Raw genomic sequence first — 15,256 nt, 5'->3', positions numbered from 1 at the left:
GGAAGATGCAGGATGCCATGAGGCCTAGCAACCTCAAAAAGTCGAAGGCTGGGAGACGTTGGGCATTTTGAAACTTGGTGACCATCTGCAGAATATCTTGAACCCTCACCTCTGGTGGTGAGGCTTTTCCCAGGGAAGTGTCCAGGACCGCTCCAATGAACTAGAGTCTCTGTGATGGTATCATCTGTGACTTCTTTAAATTGAGGGAGAAGCCCAGTTTGTGAAGGAAGTGGCAAACATAATCTAGCTGGATCTGAGCTTGTTCCGGAGATACAGCTCTGATCAGCAAATCGTCCAGGTAGGGGTAGACGTGAATCCCTTCCCTCCTTAGACTTGCAGCCACTACCGACATTAGCTTGGTGAAAACCCTCGGGGCGGAGGTCAGCCCAAATGGCAGAACTCGAAATTGATAATGAAAGTCGCCAATTGCGAACCTCAGGTATTTCCTGTGTTTGAGATGGATTGGCACATGAAAATAAGCATCCTGAAGGTCCAGAGATACCAGCCAGTCCTGGAGCTGGAGGGCCTGAAGGATCTGAGAAAGAGTTACCACATTGAACTTGTTCTTCCTGAGGAACTTGTTCAATTCTCGTAAGTCCAAGATAGGTCTCAGTCCTCCGTCCTTCTTCGGTATTAGGAAGTAGGGGGAGTACCAGCCCTTGTTTGTTTGTTTGTTTGTTTGTTTATTTGTTATAGCGCGGACCAAACCCGCAAGGGTAGCTGGGCGCAAAAGCAGTACAAGGTTACTTGAGGACTTAGTTACAGGAAGCATACAATTTATACAGTACACAATTAGAGCAAAGGTAAGTATACAAAGAGCAGAAAAAAATGCAGATCAGTTTAGTTGATCAGATGTCATTCATCTGGTTACGGATGTCATATGTCATACAGATATCATTACAGATGTCTAGTATCTATATGGTGGGAGGTCAAACTAAATGTCATTGGCGCGAATCCAGGTGAGGACTTTCCGCCTGAAGCCGAAGTAAGGTTGGTCCATTCTAAGATCCAGAGGGAGTTTGTTCCAGGTTTGCGCAGCTATGCCTGGGAAACTAGAGCCGCCAGCTGTACTCTTTTTGAATCTAGGCATCACTAAGGTGAAGGCGTTGGTCAATCTGGTAGGACGGTTTGAAGTTCTCTTGTGGATTCTGTTTGCCAGGTAGGGAGGGGCTATGTTGTTAAGACATTTGGATGTAAGGGAGAGTATTTTGAGGGCGATCCTGTCTTTGATTTTTAGCCAGTGGATATTTTTCCTAATGGCGGAGATATGAACTCTGTTGGGAATATTTAAAGCTACTCTGATAGCGTTCTTTTGGAGAGTTTGTAGTTTGTCAAGGATATACTTGTTAGAGCCTGCATAGAGGGCATTGCAGTAATCTAGCTTGGATATGATGAGGGCATTGGCTAATGTAATGCAGCTAGTTTCAGTTAGAAATGGTCTGCATGCTCGGATTAATTTACAAGTATATGCAGTGGAAGATGCTAGAGAATTCGTTTGTTTTTTGAAGGTAAGCGCTGAGTCATCCTCACAGTGATTTAGAAGCGGCTGATGCAGGTGCCGAGGGTAAAGAGGCACCTGCTGCTGCTGCTGCGGCTTTTGTATTTTTGCCCCGTCCACCTCGGGTGAATCTTTTTTGACCTCTTTGAATCGACTGTCCTCTGCCTTTTCCGAATGCGGAATAAAAGCGAAAGGACTTACCTCTCCAAGAGGTTCCTGAGGGGCGATAAGGCGTTTGACGGATTGCAGCTCCCAGGGATTTTGCTGCTGCTTTGGATGTCTGTAACTTTTCTAGGCTGTCATCCACCTTCTTACCAAACAAAGAAGAGCCGTCAAAGGGCATATTTAAAAGTCTGGCTTGTACATCTGGAGCAAACCCAGACTTTCGCAACCAAGAAAATCTGCGGGTTGTAGTACTTGCCGCCATGGCCCTACTGATGCTGTCAGCAGAATCAATGCCAGTTTGAAGGGATTCGCACATTGCGTCTTTAACATCCTTAATGATGTTTAGAAACGCTTCCCTTTCTTCTCCCTCTGGGGGGCAGTCAGCCGCTGATGAAGCACACTCCCAAAGTTTATGGCTGAACCTTGAGAGAGTTCTAGTAGCGTTAATAGATTTCAACGCCATGCTACATGCAGAAAAAACTTTCTTAGCCATAGAGTCGTATCTTTTGTCATCCCTGTCCTGTGGAACAGTAGGGTATGCCGATCTACTGCCTGATGCAGTTGCTGCTTGAACAACCAGACTCTCTGGAGTTGGATGTTTAGATAAAAATTCAGGGTCAGTAGTAGATACCCTATATTTGGCTGATAACTTTTTGTTAACCGCCGGGATAACCTCAGGAGTTTCCCAGTTAGCCAATATCTTTCTTTGTAATGCAGCGTGAAATGGAACCACAGGATCCTCCTGTGGGCCTTTAACTAAAATGTCTGTAAGGTCATCCTGTTGGAATACAGGTGAAGGTGTAGACCAACCCATGAATTCTATAATTTTTGCCATTAAAATTCTGTAAGGGGACTCAGCATGTTCCCCTGGGTCTGGTCTGGCAAATTCTATTTCTGGGGAAGTATCTAACCCACTGTCCTCATGTAAGGATTCTTGAAGGTCTTTCAACCTATTTTCCTCAGAGGTAAATTCCTCTGGTCCCCTTCCTCATAAATTGAAGACAAAGGTCTGAAATGATCAGCCCTTGGAAATGGCTTAAATCCGATTTCCAGAGCAGAAGGGGTTAAATTTGTCATAATTGGTTGGGAAAACGTTGACGTCGTTGACACGGAAGTTAAAGGCTTCGAAAACACCTAAAAAGGCATTGGGAAGATTGGAAGAGGCCTCGAAGAACTCAAGAGGATCGGGATCCTACTCGAGGTTGTCGATGACCTCGAAGTCATGACAGAGGCCCTGGGTAGACCACTGGCTGTGAGGTAGTGACAGCTGTGGGTTTGTTCTTTTTCGGCGTCGACGCTGAAGACGGCGTCGATTCGATCGACGTATGCGTCGATGAGCCCTTCGATAATGGCGTTGATGACGCAGATTTATGCGTCGAAAGGACCTTCGACGATGGCGTCGATGGCACAGTGCCTTTGCTTGAGGGTTCGTGACGCTCTCGAGTAGTTTCTTTCGTCGGGTGCAACGACTCGTGGCGTTTAGATTTTTCGGGTCTTTCACCCAGGGTATCACTCTCAGCTGTCTTCGAGGGGGTCGAGGCCGCTTTCTCGAAGATGCTAAGCATCCTTTTACGGAATTCCTCCGACTCAGCCTTAGAGCTATGTTTTGTGGGGCAGGTGACTCTTTCCGGAGAAACAGAAGAAGAAGACAAGGAAGGGGATCTTCGACGTCTCTTACTTGAATGCTTGGATCTCGAAGAGTGGTGGGAACTACTTCGAGACCTAGAACAAGAATGTTTCCTGTGTCGGCGAGGAGGCGAATGTCTCGACTATGCCGAGGAAACTTTCGAAGGAGTTTTAACTGTCTTACCTCTCTCAAGCTTCCCCTTACGCTCCTTCAAGGCTTTCGCCGTCATGGACATGCAGTCCTCGCACTCCGAACATTGGTGCTCCGATCCCAAGCACCACAAACAGATCCTGTGAGGATCTGTCAATGACATTTTCTTCACACAGTCTCGAAATATTTTGAAGCCGGACCGTGGAGTCGTCGGTTCGGATGAGGAAGCCATTGAGTAAGAGTTGGTATTCTTGAGGAATAATGAATATATTCTCTGACTAACGAACTGAGCAACGCGATTCCGAGGCCCACGTAGCGCGGAAAAACGGAACTGAGCAACGGACGCTGCACGAGTCTATTTATACGCATGATGACGTTGGCGCCGATACGGAGGCTGTCGAGGGACATCGGCTCGAGGGACATCAACGCGCAGCGCCCTCTACTGAAAAAATGTTTACGAGGCCAGCAAGCTGGAGATGATCCTTGCTTGGTACATGATTTTTGCCTGTTTTCTAGGATTGTGTTCCTCAATGCCAAATGGAATGGCAAAACAGGCTCCTTGGGGGGTCTCTTGTTGAGGATGTCTGTCATCCTTCTCTATGTCCTTAGCAGGATGAACCCAAGCCAAGTATGCTGTCACCTTCTTCATGACAGACATGCAAGCTCCACTAGAATGGCCAGTTGGATCTGTAGTGGCAAATTCTACTTCAGGTGAAGTGTCAAAACCACTAGCATCTTTTAAACACTCAGCCAAGTATATGAACCTGGAGTCCTCTGAGATGAGTTTTGCCTTCCTCTCCTTCAAGGTCTTGCTGGTGATGAATTGGCACGACCCGCATTCGTCGACCTTGTGTTCCACCCAAAGGCACCAGAATCATATCCTGTACTTATGTGTTATCGACATCTTTTTATCACAATCCGCACACCTCTTAAAAACAGTTTTCTGAGTAGACATCTCGGAAACTTAGACTACGCAATAGAAAAGTTTGAACTGAGGTAATGGGTCCAATCTGTGCTATTTATACCACCGTTAACGTAATGGCCGAGTGCAGGGATGGAAGCTGCCGAGGGATCTCGACTCCATGACTCACAGCGCCCTCTGCTACTGAAAAGTATCCGAAGCTGCAAGCAGTATATCGGTGTATCCAAAGATGAGGAACCTTTTGGAGGACACAATCCTTTAGAAATATGCTTACTGTGACAATAGGGATAGTGTGTTTCCTATCTACTCTAACTGCTTCTCTTAACTATCCTTCCCTTTTCACTAAGTCTGGTAAGAAGAAATTCAAAAAGGATATCTTGGCTTCCAAGCCAGGTCTCCCCATCGCTGATACCTATTCCAGTATCTCTGCCAGACAAACCCTCACTTACATTCTCTTTTCCGTTCCTTCGCCTGATCTATGGATCCCCCATACGATCTCTGTGCTTTGTCCTGTCTCCTCCTCTCCCATTAATGGTGGCACCCACTGGGAAGTCCTCATGTATTTTTTTGACTCCTCCAGAGTCATCATTAATGTCTACCTGAAGGGCACTGTCATGGTGCAAGGCCCTCAGGCTAATTTATAGTCGCGTTATAAATGCCATATCATATCAATCTCCCCCTCTTTGATAGACGGTTCCCTCACCTCATCAACTTCCTCTCATCTCCAGCTGTCCCCTACTCTCCTTCGTTGGCTATCTTGCCCTCCTTTCCTGCCGCCTCTGCCCCATCTCAAGCTCCCTCTACACCTCTGCAAGTTGTAACCCTTATTTGTATCCTTTGCCGGAAGGTTTTTAAGGCTGGCAACCTTCTTCATCTGGCCACTCTGAACTCTCGCTCTGCTGTCAAACACTCCTCTGACATCTGCCACCTCCCAGAAGAACTTGACCTTGATGTCCTCGGTCTTACCGAGACTTGGTTCACGGCCAGTTCTGTCGCAAATTGTGACACTCTCCTCCCTGATAGCTACAAGATCCTCTCCACCCCCAGATCCAACCGGGCTGGAGGGGGTCAGTCGTTTCTCAAAGAAACAAGCTGGGGGCATATCTCTGTCTTCCGCTGGGGCCTCACTTTGGAACAGGCTCCCGGCCACCCTGAAACTTGAGGAGAACGATCTCCAGTCCCGGAGCACCTCAAGACCCTCCTCTTCGCTTCTGCCTTTGCCCCCTTCTCCCCTGCTGATTTGCTTTTTCTCTCTCGACACCGTGCACCTGTCCACCCTCTGTCGTTCGGGCCCAGGTACCTGCTCACCCTGCCTCCCTCCTGCACTGCCTCCGGGCCACCCCTTGCACTGGGAACTGTATCTGTACCCATACAGTCCCCCACTCTTCTTCTGCACTTATCAGATATACCCTATCTGACTAATCATGCACTTGCCATTTGATGGCAGCACTTCCACTTTTCACTGCCTTTATTTATTTATTGCACTTATTATCTGTTCCCCACTTTCCACTTCTCCCCCTTCCACGCACTTTCCCCCTTTTTCCCTTTTCCATGCACTGTGGGTTCTAAATATCACTGGGCCTAGTAAAATCGTTGTGTTTTTTTGTTCTCCCTTGTTCCCCTCCCTTTGCTTGGTCGCGCACTGAAACACCTGTGTATAAGCGCAATATAAATAAAATATCATATATCAGTGACCATTATGTATTCATATTAACAGTAGAAAAAAATCTCACCGGCACTGTTGTTTCCAGACCGGCAAACTACATGTTGGCCTGCCAGAGCCGCTGTGCCTGACAGGTCTGACCCTGCCGGGTGCAGCAGTCACGGTAGGCCAATCCTTCATGGAAGCACCGGCACCGTTGCTAACGGCGCCGATGCTTCCGTGTACCCACTGCCGTAGAGTCCTTTGGGACTCTATGGGAATGGGGACTCGTAATGAGCCGGTACATTTTTACGGGTCCTGGCGGCAAGCCGCAGGTAGCACCGGCAGGGTTACCGCCGGACGCATAATGAGGCCCAATATATTAAAGGCACAGTAGACTGGCTTCAGGCAAGGGATGAGCACAGTATATATCCTTTGGGTAGTATACACACTCATAAACTCCACTCTTAACTCTGTGGACGCCAAATTATATTTATGCTTCATCAACTATGCTGGTGTGTTTGACATGGTAATCAGAGTAAATTTAGCAGCTGGGGGATGAATCCAGTGATGTTATACTTCATTAAGCAAATGTATAGTGATACTTCGGTTAGGATAAGACTCAACCCGGAGGGGCTACTGTCGAATACTGTAGTTACAAATCACAGCTTGAAGCATGGAAGTGTCCTTGGGGCCCTCCTGTACAACCTTTATGTGGCAGATATGCCGGAAATGTTGGAATTATCTAGCAACCTCCCTCCTAGAATAGGCAATAATACTATTTCCTGGTTATCATTCGCTGATGATACAGTCATTGATACAGTGATACTTGACAAGACCCCCATAGGCTTACAAAGGTCCTTGAATTCTCTTGTTAAATATGCAAAAGATAATAACTTACGCATTAATATGGGGAATACCAAGATAATGATTATCGGTGCTGGCAGGAAGAAAAAAGGTCACCCACATTGGGAATTAGCCGGTAATAGATAGGAAATTGTGGATGATTATATGTATTTGGGAATTTCCATCACTAATAAAATCAGTCCCACTATTATGGAAAGTAAAATCAGCCTCAAGACTAATAGACGGGCTGATTGGTGCCATCAGAGGATTTATAGCAGCTAAGGGAGGTTATTCCATTGAAGGCTACATTAAACTGTATAAATCTAGCATAGTCCCAGTGTGCTTTATGGAATGGAGACCTTCTCCGAAAAGCAGGTCTGTTGATTAGAATGATTGGAGGATAAACTATGTCAAAACATACTGGCCTTCCCAACTGTGTGCCGGTTGAAGTTATACAGTGCGAATTACATCTAACATCTCTGTTAACCCTGTGAAGGATTGCAAGATGTAAACTGTACAGCAAGATATTGAAAGAGAAGGGTACAGACACCTCGCTACTTGCCATTTTTTCGGAGATTTGTTCAAGGTCACTCCAGCAAAATATGAGTCTCTAAGGGGACTCATGTCTTTTAGCATTTCGTTCGTTGCTAAAAGAAGCTGACCTTCATTGAAGGCGACATTGTGGGAAATGTACCCTTCATTAATTAAACCAATTTTGGATTAGCAATTGGTACAATGAAAACTAAGGCTATGCTGTGGGATAGACACCATACCTTGGACAAACTGTCAGCCAAGAAAAACGATGCAGAATGTTCTATGATGCTGCATGGTACCTTACAGTTTTGAATGATCACAAATGTGTTTAATGAGGTTTGTCTGTTATTTGCAGGAAGGTTAGGAGAGCTTGCCCCTAAAGAAAGGATATTTCCCTGAAACACATTGGGTGTGTGCAACGTTTTTGTAAGAAAACCAAGGGTATTTCTTCATCAAACCCCTTGGTATCTTTTTTGGGGTGACCGGAAAAGGGTCATCGCTGTTGGGTCCGGAACCAGAGAGGGAGAAAGAGTTTCAATCTCAGACATGGGATCCCCTTTCCGTAACACCTCCCTACCCGACATTCCCTCTGTTGCCGTACAACATTTCAGAACACATACCGTTACCCCCTGCCCAATTCCAACAGATACCAACACGAAAGGGAGGCATAGAAGAACCGGGAAAAGGAATTTACATATGTCACCCCGTGCCCTACAACAACAGGACTACCCCCCTTTTCCGGACAATATTTTATCAGATATATCTAGACACATTAGTGAAACTACCATTCCCATAATTCCTCCCCTCTGTTCCTTTCTAAAGCCACTTGGACGTAGAAGATGAGGACCGGAGCTATGTAGATTGCCCATAGGAACCAATGTACCATGGATTCCTATGGGCAATCTACATTTTGTCACGCTAACGAGGACAGGCAGAGTCAGGCATTCCCTTCACACCTGGTTCTAGTTAACGCTCCCAGGAAGTATAAAAGGCAGGGCTGGAAAGCACACTCTGAGCGAGTAGGGGATGCTGCAAGGTGCCAGGAAGCGGGAGAAGGACCTAGCGAGCTGCAGAGACCCTGGGAGACCTTGAGGAGAAAACCGGCCAAACACTGGCCCTGCTACTTGAGAGGAGACTGCAGTGTGGAGGAGGGAGCTGTACCACCAGAAGGCAATAACTGGGGCAGCTGGGGTGCCTGGCAGTACCCACAGCAAAACCCCTCCCCTGTGCCTGGCAGGCAAAGCCAGGTATCCGAGGGGCAGGCAAAGAGACCACGACCTCCAATTAACATCCCCTCTTTTAACTCTTGCAGCTCCCAAGGCCAGAAAATACAATTTCGAGGAGCTGTGGAGTGGGAGCAAAATTAGCGCTGTGCATTCTAGGACTAGAAGTCCCACTATCTTTTTCTTTTGACGAGTTGTGAACTTTGAAAGAAGGCTCGAGCCCGGCTGAGGTCAGCCTTCATTTGTGAGCCTTGAAAGCTGGAAAGGAGGTGAGACCACCTGACCGAAAACCTTGCCCAACAAAGCAGCGCCAGTGAACACAGCCAGTGAGTCAGAGCGACCGATAGTAGACCAGACTGTGTTGCAAGCGGCAACATTGTATGAACAAAGAACTTGTGTGCGATTGAACTTTGTGAAAGAAAGTTAGGTACCAGATACAGAGTGGTACGGCGCCCAGTGGGTGCTCACTCGAAGGTCTCTGTCAGTACACCTTCCTGAGAAACTTGGTCAAGTACCTCAGGCCCACCATGGGTCAAAATCCCCCGTCCTTTTTCAGTACCAGGAAGAAAAGGGAATTGCATCCCTGGTTCCTTTCCGCTAGAGGCACAATTTCTATTGTACCCTTCTTCAGCAGAGAAAGAATCTCCTGCTGGAGTAGCGGATCTGAATTCGGAAAGGATTAGTAGGTGCTGGGCAATTTGGAGGGTGTTGGAAAAAAGAAAGACAGTGCCCGTGGGTCAAGACCTATTATACCCAGGAATCAGAAGTTATCCACCATTCTCAGCAATGTTGAGCCATACATCCCACCCCCCGCAGCAGGGTGGGAGTGTTTGTCAGAAGGAGAAATTACTTACCGTAATGTTCTTTCTATGGATTCTTCTTCTGCAGATTACTCTTCTGATAGATATCCTCATCCAGCTCTGTGGCTTTGGAAAAACTTCGACAGGGGGCCGTCGATCCGTCTTGCTCGGTGCTCGATCGTCGGATGTGACGCAGGCATCGTACATATACTATGTCACTACGCCCCACACCTCAGTTTACCCCTTTTTTTCCCCGAGCTCGCCCGCTGCATAGGAAAACTGAGAGAGGAAAAAGAGGGCTAACCAGCCCATATGAGGTTAATACAACAATACAAATACCAAGGAAAGAAAAACCTCACGAAAGACACCACAACATGTAGTGTCAGAAAAGGCATGAAAGACAGAAAACTGTCATCGCAGGACCATCACCAGGTGTCAACCCACTAAAGAAGAGATGCACACCAACCGACAAACGTTCTGAGTGGGGATGGATGGGTGGGGAAATGAGGAATCTGCAGGAGAAGAATCCATAGAAAGAACATTACGGTAAGGAATTTCTCCTTCATTGGATGGCCTTTCTCCCACAGATTCCTAATCTGATAGACTCCCCAAGCAGTGGGGCAAAGGAGGCGGGTAGAAAGTTACACTAACCTATTTTGCAGCACTGCCTTGCCAAAACGCGCATCAGAGCCATGGGCAACATCTAGACTGTGGTGTCTAGCGAAAGTGTGAAGTGAGGACCATGTCGCCGCACGACAAATATCCCTAACTGGGACTCCCCCTTGTAAGGCCATTGATGCAGAGACCCCTCTAGTCGAGTGTGCCCTGATTCCAGAAGGCAGCTCTATGCCTGCAGACTGATAGAGCACTCTGCTATGCACAAAATTATCCACCGGGATAGTGCTTGTTTCGTTACTGCACAGCCTTCACGGGCTAGAGAAAAGGCCAGGAAAAGTTGGTCAGATTTCCAGAATTTAGACGTCCTTGCGACATAGAAACTCAGGGCCCTTTTTGGATCTAGTGAATGGAAACGCTCCTCTTCCTTGGAAGGGTGCAGAGGTGGATAGAAGACTGGCATGTCTAAGGGCTGCGATAGATGAAACTCGGACACCACCTTGGATAGAAATCCCAGCCTAACTTTCAACAAGAACTTCTCTCGAAAGAACCGCAGGAAGGGCAGTTTGCAACAAAGGGCCTGCAATTCATTAACCCACCTAGTGGATGTTATTGCCCCTAAGAAGGCTGTCTTCAAAGAGAACCGCTGCAAAGAAAAGGTATGCATGGGCTCAGAAGGAGCCGCCATCAGGAAGGTTAGAACCAAATTAAGATCCCAATCTTCGACAACAAAGCGAGTTGGCGGAAACTTATTTACAAGGCCCTTCTGGAATTGAGGCATCACCAGGATCGTGAAATATGAACCCTGATCCAGGGACCTTTTAAACACAGACAAAGCTGCCAAATATCCTTTGACACTGGTAACCTGAAGGCCTGTTGAGGCCAGTGACAGAAGGAACTCCATCACTGAAGTGGTGGGGCAAGAGATAGGGTCGGTCTCGCGTTCCCTGCACCATGTCTCAAATCTACTCCACCTGCACACGTACAGAGATCTTGTAGATGATCTGCATGCAGCCAGCAACAGCTCAAGCAACTCCTCAGAGAGGTCCCAGTCATCATATCTCATCCTCTCAAGAGCCACGCATGTAGGTTGAGGGACTCCATGTTCGGGTAAAGTACCCGACCTCCCAACTGGGTTAGGCGATCCGGGCACTTTGGCAACCGGAGAGGTGGGCAGATGGCCAGATCCAGAAGGTCTGAGTACCATGACCCTCTCGCCCAGTCCGAGGCACTCAAGATCATGGTTGCTCGAAACCTCTTGAGCCTCCTGAGAACCCAAGGAATGACGGGAATCAGAGGCAAGGCGTAGTGGAGAGGGAAGATCCAATCCACCAGAAACACATCCCACAGCACGCCGTTCGCTGGGAAGTCCCTCGAGAAAAAATGTCTGCACTTTATTTATTGGACTCTGTGGCAAACAGGTCCACTAATAGGGTACCCCAGCAAGAGAATACCTCTTCTAGGACTTCCTGCCATACTTCCCACTAGTGTGAGATCGTGCTCTGCGTGCTCAGAGCATCCACCAAACTGTTCTCTGTCCCTGTCAGAGGAACTGCTGAGACCACGGTCCAGTTCCCCAATAGCCAGAATCATAGCTGCATAGCCTCTCTGCAGAGCGGGGAGGCAGTGCAAACCACCTTGCTTGTTCAGGTAGTGCATGGCCACCGTATTGTCCGTAAGAATCAGGATATTCTTCCCCTTTAGGGACAGAGTGAATGCTCTCAGGTCTAACCTAATGACTGGCAACTCCAACCTGTTGATGTGCCACTAGGCTTCCATTGTGGACCAAAGGGCGTTCACCTACAAGTGTCATGGCCACTGGACAAGGGCCCATATTTTTGCCACCTACAGGGTCCAAACGGAACCAGTCCTGGCGCCTCTGGCACCAGGCTCATGCAAAAGTGTGCTTGGCCATAGGAGAACATTGGGGCGCACGTGCAAGAACCTCTGGCAGTGGCAAGGTTGAGCTACAAGGCGGGGCCAAAGGGAGGGGCCTGGGCTAGCCTATTTAAGGCCAACCAGCCCGACTATTGGCGCTTCGCGTTATTCAGATTTCTGCAGCGTAATGCTTACTGCCGCCTGCAGAGTTCTTACCTGTTTTCCAGCTCATCACCTCGACGCGCATCCTCTGGGTTCCAGTCCATCGCAGAGAGCGCATATTACCCGGCTCCAGCTATACCATTGCGGAGAGCGCATCTTATCTGGCTCCAGCTACACCATCGCGGAGAGCGCATCTAACCTGGCTCCAGCTACACCATCGCGGAGAGCGCATCTTACCTGGCTCCAGCTACACCATCGCGGAGAGCTCATCTTACCTGGCTCCAGCGACACCATCGCTGTAAGCACACCTTACCTGTCTCCTGCACTCCATCGCCTGCAGCGCATTGCATCTTACCTGATCTCCATAGTCATCGGAGTTGGAGCGCATCCTCACCTGTTCCGGACATCCAGCTACGTGGGAGCTTATCTTCCATCCATCATCTTCACTGAGTCATCCATCCTGCAACCGCGGACAGGCCTTCGAACAGCCACTTCTCGCCTGACGCCGCCAGGCCTTCCCTGCAAGAGAAAAGAACACACAAGGTTAGAAACTGCACAAATAACTTACGCTTGGCCGCGCAACACCTAAGCCTTGCGTTCTACCCTTAAAGCCAACTTACCATCTATTTGAAAGCTTCGCTATCCTCTTGGGCATCTTTGGGGCTCGCTCAAAACGCTGCGACTACGAGCAGCCGTATTCACACCTATAGGGGAGAGAAAAGACATAGCAAGAATCACGAACTATCATCACGGCAAAAAGACATTGCATAAGAATACGGACAATCATAATTGTTAAGAATACTTACCTTCCAAGTGGTTGGTCGCAGCGGCCTGGGCGGCCACATCCACGGACCAGTGGAGTGACTAGGTCCATCCAAGGTGCTCCTGCTAATGAGAAGCAGGACGGAGAGCTCATGCTTACGAGAAATCAGGTGAGCTTACATGGGCAAACGCCTGCTCATCTCATTCTGGAACGAAGGGTTCAGGGGAAATCACGATACCACCACACCATTCTCATTGCCTCTCGTATTCCCTCAGCGGCAGTACCAGCAACCAGAGCAGTCGACAATGCAGCAGCTGGGGGAGAAACCGATCCAGGGGAGCCAAGTCCAGGGAGGGCTCCAACCGTGCCCCAACATCCCCACAGAGACCAGGTGAGCATTACAACAAGTCCTCGCAGTGAGCGCCCCAACCCTTCAAAGACGCCTCCTTGACCACTCAGGCCTGAAGCCACAGAGGCCAGAAGGGCTTCCCTGCCATGAGAATGCTGCTGTCGGCCCACCAACCAAGGTCGTCGACCACTGCTGTGGATACTTCGAGGGAGTCTGAAAGGGTTCCGAGGTACTGGGACCACTAGCCCCGTAGGAGCCATTGAGGAGATCTTGTGCACAGCCTGGCCTCTGGCAGTAGAAAGATACAGGAGGCCATGAGACCTAACAGGTGGAGGAAGGAAGCTGTTGGTAAGGTGGCCTGGTTCCAGAACTGGTTCAACATCTGCACAATGCTGTTGGCTCTCTCCACGGGGGGAAAGGCCTTCCACACCCGAGTGTCTAGGACTGCTCTGATGAATTGGAGCCTCTGGGCTGCCGTCACGTGGGGCTTCTTCAAGTTCAGGGAGAAGCCCAGCCTGTGGAGTAATGAGCAGGTGTCCTCCAGGTGAGGCAAAACCCGCTGCTGCGACGACGTCCCACGGACTCGGTTCTCCGGAGGTGAGCCGCGACTACTACCATGAGCTTGGTGAAGACCCTTGGAGTGGAGGTCAAACCGAAGGGAAGCACCTGGAACTGATATTGCTTGTCCCCTCTGAGGGACCTCTGGAACTTCCTGTGCTTTCGATGTATCGGCACATGGAAATAGGCATCCTGCAGATCTATAGAAACCAGCCAGTCCTGCAATTCAAGAGTGTGGAGAATTTCTCTCAACGTAACCATCTTGAACTTGTCTTTCCTCAGGAACTTGTTCACGGCCCTGCAGTCCAAAATGGGACGAAGACCTCCTACCTTCGTGGGCACTAGGAAATACTGGGAATACCAGCCTGATCCCCTCTGCTTGGGTGGTACCTCTTCCATGCCACCTTTCAACAACGGGGCTCTCAGTTCTTCCCGGAGCTGCTGTCCCGGTTGGCTTGGAGGTGGTGGGGGTCTGTCCAGAGGTTTCCTTAAGAAGGTCAGACAATAGCCTGACTGCACGAACTCCTGGGACCAGCCATCAGAGGTTATCATCCACCGCTGGGGCCAATACTCTGCCAGCCGTCCACCAACTGGCAAGTTGTGGGAGGGGAAATCAAAGCGGCTTAGAGGGAGGAGCCGCCCTGCTGCTGCTTGTTGGCCTCTGCAAGCCCCCTTTCCCTTACTGTGGCGCGAGAAACGCTTCTGACCTTGCCTGGCCGGCGGGAGCTGAGCCTTCCTGCCATAAGGCACATAGCGCTATAGTGTCTTCCCATGGAGGCAAAGCTGAAGGCAGGTTTGGCCGGCTGTGCAGTTAGGCCTAGTGACTTTGCAGCGATCTTTGACTTCTTAAATTTCTCTAAGGAATCATCTGCCTTCTGGCCGAAAAGAAGTTCATCCTCAAAGGGTATCCCCAGCAGCTTGTTTTGGTCACTAGGCGAAAAGCCTCAAGACCTCAAATAGGCCTGCCTCCTCAATGCAATCACCAATGCCATTGAAAGGCCCACGCAGTCGGCCACATCCAGGCCCGTTTGCAGCGACTGCCTGGCCACCTCTTTCCCATCCCCCACCAGCTGTACGAAGTCGTCTCACATTTTCCCCCGAGGGATATACTGCATAGGATTTTCCACTGCTTTCCAGAGGACGAAGGAGTACTTCACAAAACCACTAGCCACGTTAGTGGCTTTCAGGGCCATGCTGCCTGATGTGAAAACTTTCATGGCCATTGTGTCAATTATCTTGCCTTCTCTATCAGGCAGAAGATTTGAAGTCGAAGAGGCTGCTATGGTGGAGACTGTGGCAGCTTGTACGACAAGGCCTTTCGGGGAAGGGTGAGAAGAAAGAAATGAGGGGTCTCCTCTTGCCGGCCTATACTTTTCAGTCATGGTGGAACTGACCGGGGGGATGGAGCAGGGACACTGCCACAGAGAGGCTACTGGTTCGTCTATCGCTGGATTCAGAGGAATGTTCTGTTCTATAACCGACCCTCGTCCAGTATATCTGTACGTTCTTACTCATGGGCTGGCA

Source organism: Ambystoma mexicanum, chromosome 3p, assembly GCF_040938575.1.
Source record: "Ambystoma mexicanum isolate Mex_15411 chromosome 3p, UKY_AmexF1_1, whole genome shotgun sequence".
Lineage (NCBI taxonomy): Eukaryota > Metazoa > Chordata > Amphibia > Caudata > Ambystomatidae > Ambystoma > Ambystoma mexicanum.
This window is presented reverse-complemented; position numbering follows the sequence as displayed.